The sequence below is a fragment of the Onychomys torridus genome, chromosome 16 (genome assembly GCF_903995425.1).
Source record: "Onychomys torridus chromosome 16, mOncTor1.1, whole genome shotgun sequence".
NCBI lineage: Eukaryota > Metazoa > Chordata > Mammalia > Rodentia > Cricetidae > Onychomys > Onychomys torridus.
Genome location: NC_050458.1, coordinates 29,110,971 through 29,123,945, shown reverse-complemented (window position 1 = coordinate 29,123,945; position 12,975 = coordinate 29,110,971).

Here is a 12,975-nt window from a genome sequence, read left to right as displayed (position 1 = left end):
CTTTCCTTTCCATATCTGGAAACCAGTCAATAAAACTCAGTTAATTCTCTCTTTTCAGTTCCTCATGTTCTTGAATTGTACAGAGCATTTAAGAAAACCTTTATTAACATTCCTTAGAATTTGGTATATCTATTCTGTCTTATCTACAGTATAAGAGCTGTTTCCTTTCTCATTTGGCACCATCCTGAAATCAATTGCTTTTGTGGAATATTAGTTAATGATATGTTATTTTGTTTGTGCCGTGGAACATTTGTTTAATGATACAAAGATGTATTGCATTCTTTTATGTTGCATTTGTTTAACTCTGTGGATCTGTGTTACTTTGCCTGTCTAAAACACCTGATGGATCTAATAAAGAGCTGAATGGCCAATAGCCATGCATGAGAAAGGATAGACAAGGCTGGCAGGCAGAGGGAATAAAATGGGAGGAAAAATCTGGAAAGAGGGGAGCAATAAAAAGGAGGAAAAGAAGAGGAGGAGAGGAGGAGATCAAGGGCTAGCCACCCAGCTGCACAGCAAGTCATGGAGTAAGAAATAAAGAAAGGTATACATAAATAGAAAAGGGACAGACACTGATTGGAGGAAGAGATGGGTAGATGCCAGTGCAAGAATACATTCAACAATGTAAAGAGCAATTTGGCACTACCAGAAACTATCGGTTATACAACAGAAAGACCTGAACAGCCCAATGTAGAAGAAGCAGAAGATAACAACCTTAGGAATAGAAGAACGTAAAAGCCCAGTGGCATGAGGTAGACAGGATAATTTAATTTAAGGAAAGTTGGGTAGAAATAAGCCATGCTATGGCCAGGCGTTTATAAGTAAGAAAGAATAAGTTTCCACATGATTATTTGGGAGCTGGGTGGCAGGCTCCCAAAGAGTAAAAAGTAAAGATTAAAACAACAACAACAACAACAAATTATCAAGTCAAGTGAGATCAGAAGGAAAATAGTGAGTACATTTTACTAACCTGCAATTAATACTTGAGCCATAAAGAAAAGTAAATAAAGAGAATTTGGACATATATTTAGAAAAGCTACTTTTGATTGAGTTTGAACTTTGCTTTAGAATTGCACTATATACTTTGCATGCAGCTTTGTTATAATATTTCCCATGTGATAAAAGAAGTTGAGGCTAAGGGATTAAAAGAAAAGCACATCTAATGTTTGTTCCCTTATAAGGGGCAAAGCCTCAATCTGAAACCCTTACTAAACATAACATTGTTTATTCATAAATATACAGCTACTTCTCCACAAGAAGCTTTCATTAGAAAATAACAGTTTCATAGTGATTTTAAGAGAAAACAATCATAGTACACATACAAAGGAAGAGAATTCTTTTGAGAAACAATATGCCTATTCTGAATTTTCTTGATTAGTCAACTAAATGACATTGTAAATGGAAACTAAATATGGGGAAAAAACCCAGAGCCATCCTTGGCTCAGCCTTTAATCCCATGTGACCCAGGTAAGCTTCATATATCCAACCATTAAAAAGACTCTATATTCTGTCTTCTCCAACCACGGGAGTCATTCTCTTTGACATGAGCACTCAGTTGCACTTCTGTCTTCCATTGTTCATGTTCTCAACAATGTCATTCTTGTCCTCTAGTTCATCCCTTGATCTCTCTAGAGAACCTTGACAACATTATTATCCATTAAAACCCTAACAATAGCCCCTGTGGTGCAGAGAGGGACAAGAAGATAATAACTAGAAGGCTATTTTCTTCATTTCTTTAAAATAATTGTCTATAAAGTTTTGTTAGTCCCACTGACCATATGGTAGAGATGTATTGCTAATACTCAGATTAATTAGAACTTCTCATTAGTTCACAAGGACTTGAAGATATTCCATGCTTAAAACCATTCACCAGAATGAGTTGTATCTTTTCAATCCTCATAACTTCTTTTTTGATAGTCTCCTGTGATTTTTTCCTTAGAATACTACTAGCTTTTAACATCTCACACAGTGATGTATGGTAGTCAGTTATTATCTAAAGTATCCAGAATAGCTTTAAAAAGTGTTGTCTAAGGTTAAAAAACAAACAAGCAAACAAACAAAAAACAGGATTCCAAACTGCTGAAAGTCACTAAATACAACCTCTCTCCTCTTTCTCTCTGTCTCTGTTTGTCTCTCTCTCTCCATTCAATGTTGGAATAAACATGCCTTTGTCTAATTAATCACTTGAAAATTAATCACATATACCTTACCTAGAATAAACTGTGTACCTATTTAAATCAGCATTTTTCCAATCTCCTACACCTTTGGGTCCTCGTGATAATTTTCAGAAGAAAATAAAGAATTAAGAAGCTAACAAGAATCTTTAAGAAAGCAAATATCAGCCTTTGATTATACAGTGATTATAAATGATGAATACAACATCATTTTGAGTGGTATTCAGAAATCACACACCTAAAGCGATTTACAAATTATGGTTGCTTGAGCATAGTCAGCTGGAGACAGGGACTCACTGTGTAGCCTTGGTTAGCCTGTTACCTGCTGTAGACTTAGGTGGCTTTGAACTTGTGATAGTTTTCCTGAGTGATGGGGTTTCAGGTGCATGCCACCATGTCTGGAACTAATACCATTTTTTAAAGTTAGAGTATTTATGTTCTGAGAATTTAATATGTTATTCTGAGAAATTCATATATATTCCAAGAATTTCACATTTATATCATTTCTCCCCTCAGTCTTATCCATCCAACTCCTTTGCTGCTCCACCCATTCCTTATTATATTAATGGTCTTCCTTTACTTTTTAATTATTATTGGCACATACACACACACTATACAACACACAAACTTATAAATACAAATGGGTAGGTTTGTGGGTTCATTTTCATTCTGTGTTTAGGGCTGGCTTCTTAGGACTAGATAATGCTATGTCTTTGGAGAAGACTGGTTCTTCCTCTCTGTCCAGCCATTAATTGTCTATAGTGCTTCATCCTGGGATGGAGCCTTGAGATATTCCCCCATCCATACTAACAAGCCAATTGGTATTGTCATTTTTCAAGGCTTATTTGGCAACTGTATTATAAAGATTTCCTGGGTGTAGCACCCCTGTCAAATATCTCACACCTGGTATCCTGGTCCTCCAGCTCTTGCAACCTTTCTGCCCCTTCTTCTGAGATGTTTGGTATAGTGGCTGTTTTATAGATATATCATCTGGGACTGGGAACTCAACTATCACTCTTTTCTCTGCATTTTGAGCAGCTGTGGCTTACTGTAATGGTTTCTATCAGAATCAAAAAGAAGCTTCTTTGGTGATGGGTGAGAGCTATACTTATCCATGAGTATAAGGATAAGTATTTGGAATGTAGTAACTAAAACCATTTTAAACATATTTTTGAAAGCCACAGAAGAAAATAGACAAGAAAAGAAGTGGAAGCAGTCACAGCTTCTTTACTCTTTATGCATTTTAAAGACCTAACTCAAAGTTAGTACAGTTCAACATGTAAACCAGGACTTTGCACCACCCAAACTGTCAATTTAAGTTCTTATTTGAGACATCTTGCCTTTTCTCTGGTGAGGAAGCGGAAGTGAGTGGGAGACTGAGCAAAAAGCTCTTGCAATAGTTTCAAAGAGAATGATGAAAGTGTTACCTATAGAGGTGAAGGCAACAGGAGTGAAGAAGGGCTGGGCATGAGAGAGATGAAGTCTAGGTAAAACAGAGGATTGTGATGCGAGGAGAGAGTGTATGTGACCTCAAAGTTGCAAGGTCATAGATTAACTTTTCACTTCAATTTTCTCCTTTCCATTGTCATCAACATGAGCTACTTCCAACCCTCTACATTACTTTTTACTGTCTTTCCATTAGTCAGTCCACCAACCATTCTTGCTAGGTTAGCAATACAGTAGCTTTTGTGGGTGGAAAGACATCCTGAGTCAGCAAACCCAATCCTGAATTCATGTTCTTCTGCAAGGATATTGCAACACAACCTTGCAAGTAAGTCCTGAATATTGTCTCCGGTTTTGGCTTCCATATTATCCATTTCTGTCACTTTCAGATTCGGAAGAGTTCTGAATTTTCTCTGCTCTTCGAGTTTCCACAACAGGACATATAGAAAAATTTAATCTCCTAAGAGTCCTCTTGAAATAGAAATTGAGAGATGCTGGCTTTCAGATTATGTTGATATCACAATGTCATTCTCCTTTGTCAAGTAAGCCCAAAGTGGGCCGGCACTCAGTCATTCATAATTTTCTCCATGGAGCCAGGCATCATGCCAAGTAAGTGGTAAGTAAACACTGTCTCTGGGGATCCAAGGGAACCAAAGTTCCCTGCTGCCACAGAGTGCACATTCTATACTGCTGAGACAGACTGGATCAGGCAATCAAAAAAGTGACATCAGGTTAGAAGGTAGTACAAGGTAGCCAGAGGATATTTAAGTTTCAGTGTCTAGGAATGAGGAACTAGTAGGTCATGAGGCACCTCTCTGAAGAGAAATTACTTAAGGTTGGAATGCAAAATGAGGCATCAATTAGAACCTGGGTGGGGTGGTGTGACTGGCAGGTGAGTACAATGTTCTACAGAGAAGTGTAAGTCAAAAAGACTCCTGTAGAGCACCGGAGGAGAAGTTGTGAAATTGTGTCTATCTTTTTATCGAAAGGGGAACAAATAGGACTCCTAGGGACATCACAGCAGAGTTGGGAGACACTTCCATAAAGGACAAGACAGGCCCTGTGTGCCACCATGGCTTTCCTTGATGCTGGTCAATTCTTCTTTTGTGACATTAAGTAGTTTGGCCAAAGAGCAACTTATGTTCTAGACTTATCTCATTTGTGGATATGAAGTAAGACTTAGTCACCTGTCACAAAATGTTAGTCTTCTTTGGACTTTTTCCTTTAAAACAGGTAAATGTTCTTTGCTTATGAGGCTTTCCAAAAATCATCCAGTGACCCATGCTTGGTGTTTGGGGACCATTCCTCTATAATAGCAAGTGAACTTCTCTGGGCTGAGATGTTGATCCTTAGTAAATTTTTTTTTATCAACCACAGGGCCCTGGGTTCACTGTGAATGCTTATGGGAACTGCCTGTGTGTGTTTCCAAACTCACACTCCGATGGTTCATTGGCACATTGAGGTTAAAGAGGGCTTTCTTAACTCCTCATATTTCTATCCTCCTCAGTGAAACTCTATTTTAAAAGTAATCTAGAGGCTGTAGATGTAGCTTATTGATAGAACAATTGGCTAATGTACAGTGTGATTGGTTTCTGCATAGAAAAATAAGTAATCGATACTCATTTCCCATAGCAAATTGTTTCCTCCAAAAATGACTCCAACAGCATTCCCATTTCCAGATTCTCTCCCTTCTGCTATGTCTGTATTGTTTTAGCTTCAACTGGACAAGCCCTTAAGAACCTTTTACCCACTAGTGTGTTACGGAATTTCTGCTATGGGACTCAGAGGCTATGTCATAAAAGACAATTCAGCATCTTCTTGTTTGCTGTGGATCCCCTGAAACTTGTGGAACTTACTTTCTTTTAAGTACTTTTATTAGACTTTTGCAAAGTAGAGCTGGGAATTAGTAAAGGAAGAGAGAAGCTTTTGTGTGACAAAACCCAAGAACACAACATGTACGAGGATGCATTAGGGACCATTTCATAGAAGGTCTTGGTAACTGAGGACTTGGGAACTGATCTCAGGGAAATGTGTGGCTAGTGAAGAATTTTATTTATGAAAGTGGAATTGGTAGTGATAACAAAGACATAAAAGGGAACTCAATCATGAAAGCTCCCAGACACCCACATTCTATCATTGGGTATCCACAGAATCCAGAGGGGTGTGTGTTTTAGTGAATTCTAGTTTTCTCTAGATGACTCAATTGTACTTTACTGTACTGTCAGGCTTCCTGGCCTCACCTGTTGTTTCATATTTCTTTCCTTTTCCTCTTGTCAATGTGGAGTGTAGTGCAATTACCACTTCATTCATCAATTTCCTTTAGGTAGACTGTGGGGAACCCTTCCTTGAAAGCTAGATGCCACAGATAAACTCACAGCTGGCCCAGTGCTGGTGTCAAGGATGCCTCTATGCTCCCACTGAGAAACACCTGTATCTTTAGCCCACAGACCCATCCCTTGAAACACCCTGGGAACCCCATCTCTGAGCATCCTCCAAGCTGTTATCTTGACATAATCACCAGGTTCAGGTTTTGTTTTGTTTTTTTAATCTGACAGATTAAATCTTTACATGGCCGAAAAGAAAGATCCCATCCTTGTAATTTTTCACCTACGCAATTTCTCAGCTGCCTTCATTTAACCTGTTGTATTTATGGCCCAACTGTAATTTAGAAGAATACTTAGAAAATTCTAGTTTCAAAGGACAACTCTGTCAAATTGCCTCTAAGAGTAGCTTTCTGAGTAAGTGCAGTGAACTGTGGTAAAGATGATCATTTCAGTCAATTAGGTTTTAGACCAGTCATTTTTAAAAACTATTCTGAAAGAAAGAAAGAAAGCATTTGGAAGGTAGAATCAATCATTTATCATCTAAATGTAGATTAAGGATGAAGAAATAAAAGAAAAACATATTTGTGCTTTTTTATAGATAACTAGTTCAGCAAAGGTCATTTGAGTGCTATGATAGGGTGTTCTTTCTGCATAAAGTAGAAGTCACCAATTTTAAAGTATTCGTAAAAAATCTATGTAGACAAACAGGAGATTATCAGGCATCTTGCAAGCAACAGCAGCAGGAACATTCTTAGAGACACAGAGAGAAGCTGCACATCAGGATGCAGAAGCTTAAGGAGCCAGGCAGGTAGGAATCAAATGTGATGGGGCCACCACATGGGAGCGTGGGTCAGAGTGGATGAACTATCTAGAAGGGAATGAGAGCCAACTTTAGGAAAGAGGGGTTGCACTATCCGTGGCTTTACCTCCCTGAAGTGGAGGCAGAGTACACAAGTATTATGTTTTTTTTTTTCCTCCATTTCAACTTTCCATTATTTAAAAGCGCTACCTAATGTCCAAGCCCACTAGCAAGCTCATTGGTAATGTATGACATAGCATCACAGAGGACAAAAATCAGGTCAGTCTGAAAGTGGCATGCATATCCTGCACTAAAGTCACCTGCCTGCAGAACAACTGTGTCCTCCTCTATGTCATATCGTAAAATCCTCTAACCTTCACTAACCCATTTTAAAGAGCATCATGAGAGTATTTAAATTCTTTACTGGCAACAAAATTTAAACTGTTGAGGAATATTTGTTGGGGGGGGGAGTTCTAAGGATTTAAAATGTTAGATAAAGGTAACTCCATTCCTGGGAAAACAGAGAGTCATAAATATGCATGATATTGAAAGTTGGAAGTAACCGAAAGTAAATGTAATACATTCAGGATGTTTTTAAAAGAGGCAATTCCTGATCTCAAGGCTATCTTATTCACCAAAGGCAGAATGCACAGAGGATTATGAGAACAGAATGGAATGCTATAGTGATGGCAAGATGAGCAAGGGCAGTGAGTGAAGGCCATTTAAAAAGGCTTGCTGGATAGGAAACATACAGCATATGCATTGAAAGGAATACAAAAATGCTAGGAGACAATTTTTTATATTTCTATCCAAATGGGAAAAATGCTTCCTGATGGAAGACAACAATGCATTCATCTGTTTTCTGACTTACCTGGAGAAACACTGAGGTTGGGAGGCAGGATGCTTAGGTAAAGATCAGCAAGAAGAGACACCAGTGTAATTAGAATCTAAGTAACCTGGAGCTCATTTCAACTCCAGTTCTGCTTCTGACAATGACCTTGGTATGGTTAAGGGCCTTCGCTCCAGTTGTGGGTGTATATAATGAAAGCTAGAGGCAGTTTTCATGCACTGAATACTTTGCAAACAAATGAGCAGCCTTTGCCTCCTAGGACCTGAGACCCTGGGGAACTCATGCTCTAGCCTGGACAGTCTGTGACCTTCACTGTGGTGACAGCCCTAGCGTCATCTGCCTCCATCTCACTGGAATCCTGCTTCAAACTCGCGATAAAAATGGAAGACGTCAACTTGTGCATTAAAATCCTCCTCTACCTACCCTGAAGTGTTCTGTGAGTTTGATGTCGTGTACTTTAAGTCATCACCCTTGAAACAGGTCAGGACAAACTTAGAAATACAGCCTCACTGTTTTGTAGCTCTTTGATCTTTTGAAGTTACCTTAATTTCTCTGATTAACCAAAAGGACTAAATAAAAGAAGTGAGATGCTTGCCACAGGCTTAACCTCATAGTATGTGTTTAATAAACTTTTTGCTTCTTGTTTTCTCATACACTTTAGGTAAAAGCAAAAGTTATTTTCCCAACAAAAGCTCCTACTTGCTCTCTGTTTCATATTTTCACTCATGCTGTTCTGTCATCCTGGAATGGTCATTTTGGTCTTTTTTGTGATGTTCAGTTATGGCTTCCTCTGTGATCACTTAACCTAGATAGCCAAATTTGAAAAGGACTTGTAAAAAAATAATCCATCAATCCTTTCTTCAGTCTGATAAAAGTACAGATTCCTTTCGGTTTTGAATTAGATATTTTAAGTTTGTATTTCTCCATCCTCCATTTTCAGCAGCATACATATCTATCACCCTAGGTCTAAACTAAAAACAATGTTAATATGCATGGACAAGAGACCTACAATTAGACAGACACACCTGTGTTTGAATTCCAGCATACTGAGAATAAATGAGACAGTTTGGCTACATGCCATTGAGATGAACATTCCTTTTTGGCAGGTTGGGACCATTAGTAGGAAGGAGAATGAAAGACAAAGCAAGAATTACCTATGTGCAAGCCCTGAGCGGCCGTGTTTGCAAATCCATTCCCCTTTCTTGCTAAGCAAGCATTGAGCTTCCTGCTTCTGGTTTGGACCTGAGTGGAAGCCCCAAAATTCCAACAGGAAGGCCATACTTGTGGTCTCCCTCCCTCGCTGAAACCTTAAGCACTGGAATTTTATGTGGGTGGCGTTTTCTCAAGAGATTCCCAGCTGCAATACCAGATCAGAAGTAGCCACTAGATGCTTATTAGACGTACAGCTATTCTCCCTCTTTAGTTTTCAAAAATTCCAACACTATCTTGCCAAGAATGGACTCAATAATTGTCAAGAGTTTCTGTGGGGAGCAGTGGGTTTTTTAAATATGGAATAGCATCTCATTGCCTTGGTTGATTTACACTTAAAAGCAAGAGAAGAAATAGCATCCATCCATTCACTCACTCACTAATTTATTCACTCCACTTGAGTACCTTTGACATATCACACACTGTCTTCACAGTGGGGCATCTTTACAGAGAGGCTCTGGTAGAGTTAGTTTTAATAGTATATGAGGAACTTCAGCATATGTGATTTTCATTACTTTTCACAACATTCTAATAAGGACCAAATTACCTTATTTTAGAGTTCAAAAAATGGAAACTTTGAAAAGTTTTGATGGTTTCATAGGAACCACACTTAAGGTATATCAGAGTCAAGACTTCACCCATTTGCTACAGATGAAATGTCTATCATCTAGATGGTTTCCAATTTGGAGCAATTGCAAATCATACTGCTATGGTCATTCCCATTTCTTTGTCTATGACAGCAATGTTTCCATTGGTATATGCCTCGTAGAATTGCTAAGTCATAGTATATATGACTTATGCTGTAATATACATTACCAGTGTGAGATAGTTGTCCTTTATGTCATGTTTTAGCAATGAAAATTACAAGAGGGTCCTGTATCCCATAGTTGGCTACCATCTCCCCCCGACCCCCTGCCACCTCCTTGTCAAAAGTGTGAAGTTGCCGTCTTGTCTTGAACCCGAGTGAGTCTTTGTGACTTTCTGGATGAGTGCTGCTCAATAGACTTTTCTTCACCAATGGCAATGCCTTGTCTGCAATGCTAAGACTATGGGCACTGGCCATGCGATGTGGTTAGATTTTAATATCATTTGATTTTACTTAAATTCTAATGACTTCATTAGGTAGTAGAAACTGTGTGGAACAATGCAGGGTTAGACTAACAGACTCCATTCAGTTGCTTCTTTGTGATCTTAGAAGCTAGGTGGTTGAAATGTGTATACCCTATGCTGTTTTCTTGGATTAGAGCCAACATACTGTTGGAGATCACCATACAGAAAGGGAGCACTGCCCACAGGTACTAACAAGTCACACCTCACCAGCTGTGTGAGTGAATCATCTTGAAAGCAGAGTCTGAAGCTCTTGGGTTAGCTGTTCTAGATGATCCTGCAGGAATTCAAACACTTTCCCTGCAGATACCCTTCACCTCACCTGATTGCAGATGCATAAGTGAAATAAATGTCTCGGATTCTTTTAAGCAGCCGAGGCATGATCTTAAGTTGTCTATCTAGATAGATTCTGTCTTTCCAGATGTACTTCTCCTGTCCATTTCATTTCCAAAGCATGCTGCCTCTCATTTACACCAAAACAGCCACCACACAGGCTGGGATGCCTTAAAAGCAGGGGAATTCATGCTCATTAAGAGAGGACAAGGAAATGGCATCAGCGCTCTTTTCTCTTGTTCTGCCTATGGTGAGATGATAGTTTTCTAAACTGGAAATTATTTGATTCATCCAGAATTTCTTTGAAACATACCTAAATTAAAGGAAAATGTCTTTGTCTCAGGAGACACATAGTATTTAGAGGTGAAAATTGCATCAAAACCTGAAGATTGTATTTGGGTATCAATACTGGCTTGGGGTTGTCACATATATAATCCTCTATATGCTTATTTTATTAAATCTTTGGGTTGCCATAGGATTGGATATGGGGGTGGGGATATATGGCCCAGTGGATAAAGTTCTCATTGTACTTTGAGTATGTGATCTGTCCCATAGTACCCATGAAAAAGTTAGGTGAAGTGGTACTTACTTCTAATTCATCACTAGGGTAAGGGAGACTGGTGGATTCCAGGTTAAGTGAGAGACTCTGCATTAAAATGTACAGTAGAGGGCCACAGAAGACACTTGGCATTGACCTGTGTCTACATGCACAGACATACATGCTCACAAATAAATATATATGTGCTTTGTAAAAGTTAAAAAGTTTGGCTAAAGAACATTTTAAAGTTATCACATGAACCTGTTTACTCTCAATAATATAATTCTTGAAACGTTTGGGAGGCCCCCAAGCAGTGGAGCCGGGACCTGTCCTTGGTGCATGGGCTGGCTTTTTGGAGCCTGGGGCCTATGCTGGGACACTTTTTTCAGCCTTGGTGTAGGGAGGAGGAAACTGGACCTGCCCTGGCTGAGTCTACCAGGCTGGGCTGATTCCACAGGGGAGACCATGCCTTGGAGGAGATGGGAGTGGGGGGTAGATTGGGGGAGAGGGCTGGGGGGTGGGAGGAGGGAGGTTAGGGGAATCCGTGGCTGACATGTAAAATCAAGTTAATTATAAAATAAAAATATTAAATAAAAAACATTCTTGGAGCTAGTTTTGGATCAGCTCAGGAACTTTAATTGTGCTTATAGTTTGCTATACTATAGACCTACTGGAATAAAGATGTAAAGTGTAAGGAAAAACATCCCAAAGTACAGCCAGGCTGTGTTTTCCACAGGTGCCAAACAAAGGGGAGTAAATGTTCTCAGATATGTCTAATTGGTTCTTAAGGACTTCAGAAATTCTCCCTTGAAAGTTATATGGGAGGGAATGCATCTGGGAGACCAGCCTTTCTCTTGCCTAAATTTGCCATTTCAAATTCATTGCTTGCTTTTTTTTTTTTTTTTCAAGCATCATTGTATCTTTTCAATGCTTAGATCTGTGATTCACATACATGAAAGGTATTGATTGATTGGTGCAGACTGAGCAGAGTGGGGTAGACTAGAGGTATTTGAACTGCATATATCAAGAAATCACATTGTTTTGCATATTTTTCTATAGTTTTCCAGACTGGTACTGCCAAAGTCTAAGAAAGGAAACATCTGTTTAACTTACCTGCCTAGAATCTATTTTCTAAATTGCTGAAGTAGTAAAGCTTTATAAAACATTAATTATATTATGTCACTCTGGTCAGTCAAATCTACAGTGAACACCAATTTTCTATGAGAATCATATATACATATATAATACAATTATATAGTTTTATGTATATTTATATAACTGTGTGTGTGTGTGTGTGTATGAGCATTTGTATTCATATATGTCTACAAATTTGTTAAGGCCTACAAAGTCCCAAATGATCTATTGTCTTTTTCATTCTAGACTGAGCCACTCCTTGGCTTCTTTGCTCCAACCAAGTCTCTCATTTATTTCTTATGGACAAAAGCCATCTCCCAAAGCACAGCCTTTTCACATGCTATTTTCTTGGGCTCTTCAACTGCTCATCAGGTAGCTGATTCATCAAGCCTGAGATTTTTTTTTTAATGTTCTTCATATAACAGAAGCCCCGATACTCTCTTTATATTCTTTCCTATTTTTTCTTCCAATTATTACCTTTTTTCAGTAATTGCATTGTTTATTCACTCATTTATTTTTTTGTGTATTGTCATCTCCTCCACTAAAATATAAGGAATTTAGCTGTGCAGTGGTGGTGCACGCCTTTAATCCCAGCACTTGGGAGGCAGAGGCAGGTAGATCTTTGTGAGTTCGAGGCCAGCCTGGGCTACCAAGTGAGTTCCAGCAAAGGCACAAAACTACACAGAGAAACCCTGTCTCAAAAAACCAAACAACAACAACAACAACAAAAATAAATGAATAAATAAATAAATAAATAAAATATAAGGAATTCAGCAATATAATTTATTCATGTTGCATGTGCAACACGTAAAAATTACCAAAATGTGAGACAGTCAATAAATATCTGTTGAATGAAGGCAAGACAAAATGATGCATGGGTTTTAATTGTGGATCAATGAAATAGAAACAGTACATGCATAAAACCACTGCAAACTTTGCATTTATGGATGGGTTAAGAAGATATATAGGGTTGTTACAGAAGTTATGTTGGAAATATCCCATGAAGTGCTTGTTTTATAATAGATGCCAGTTGCCATTTCCTTAATGTTATTTTGTTATTAAAA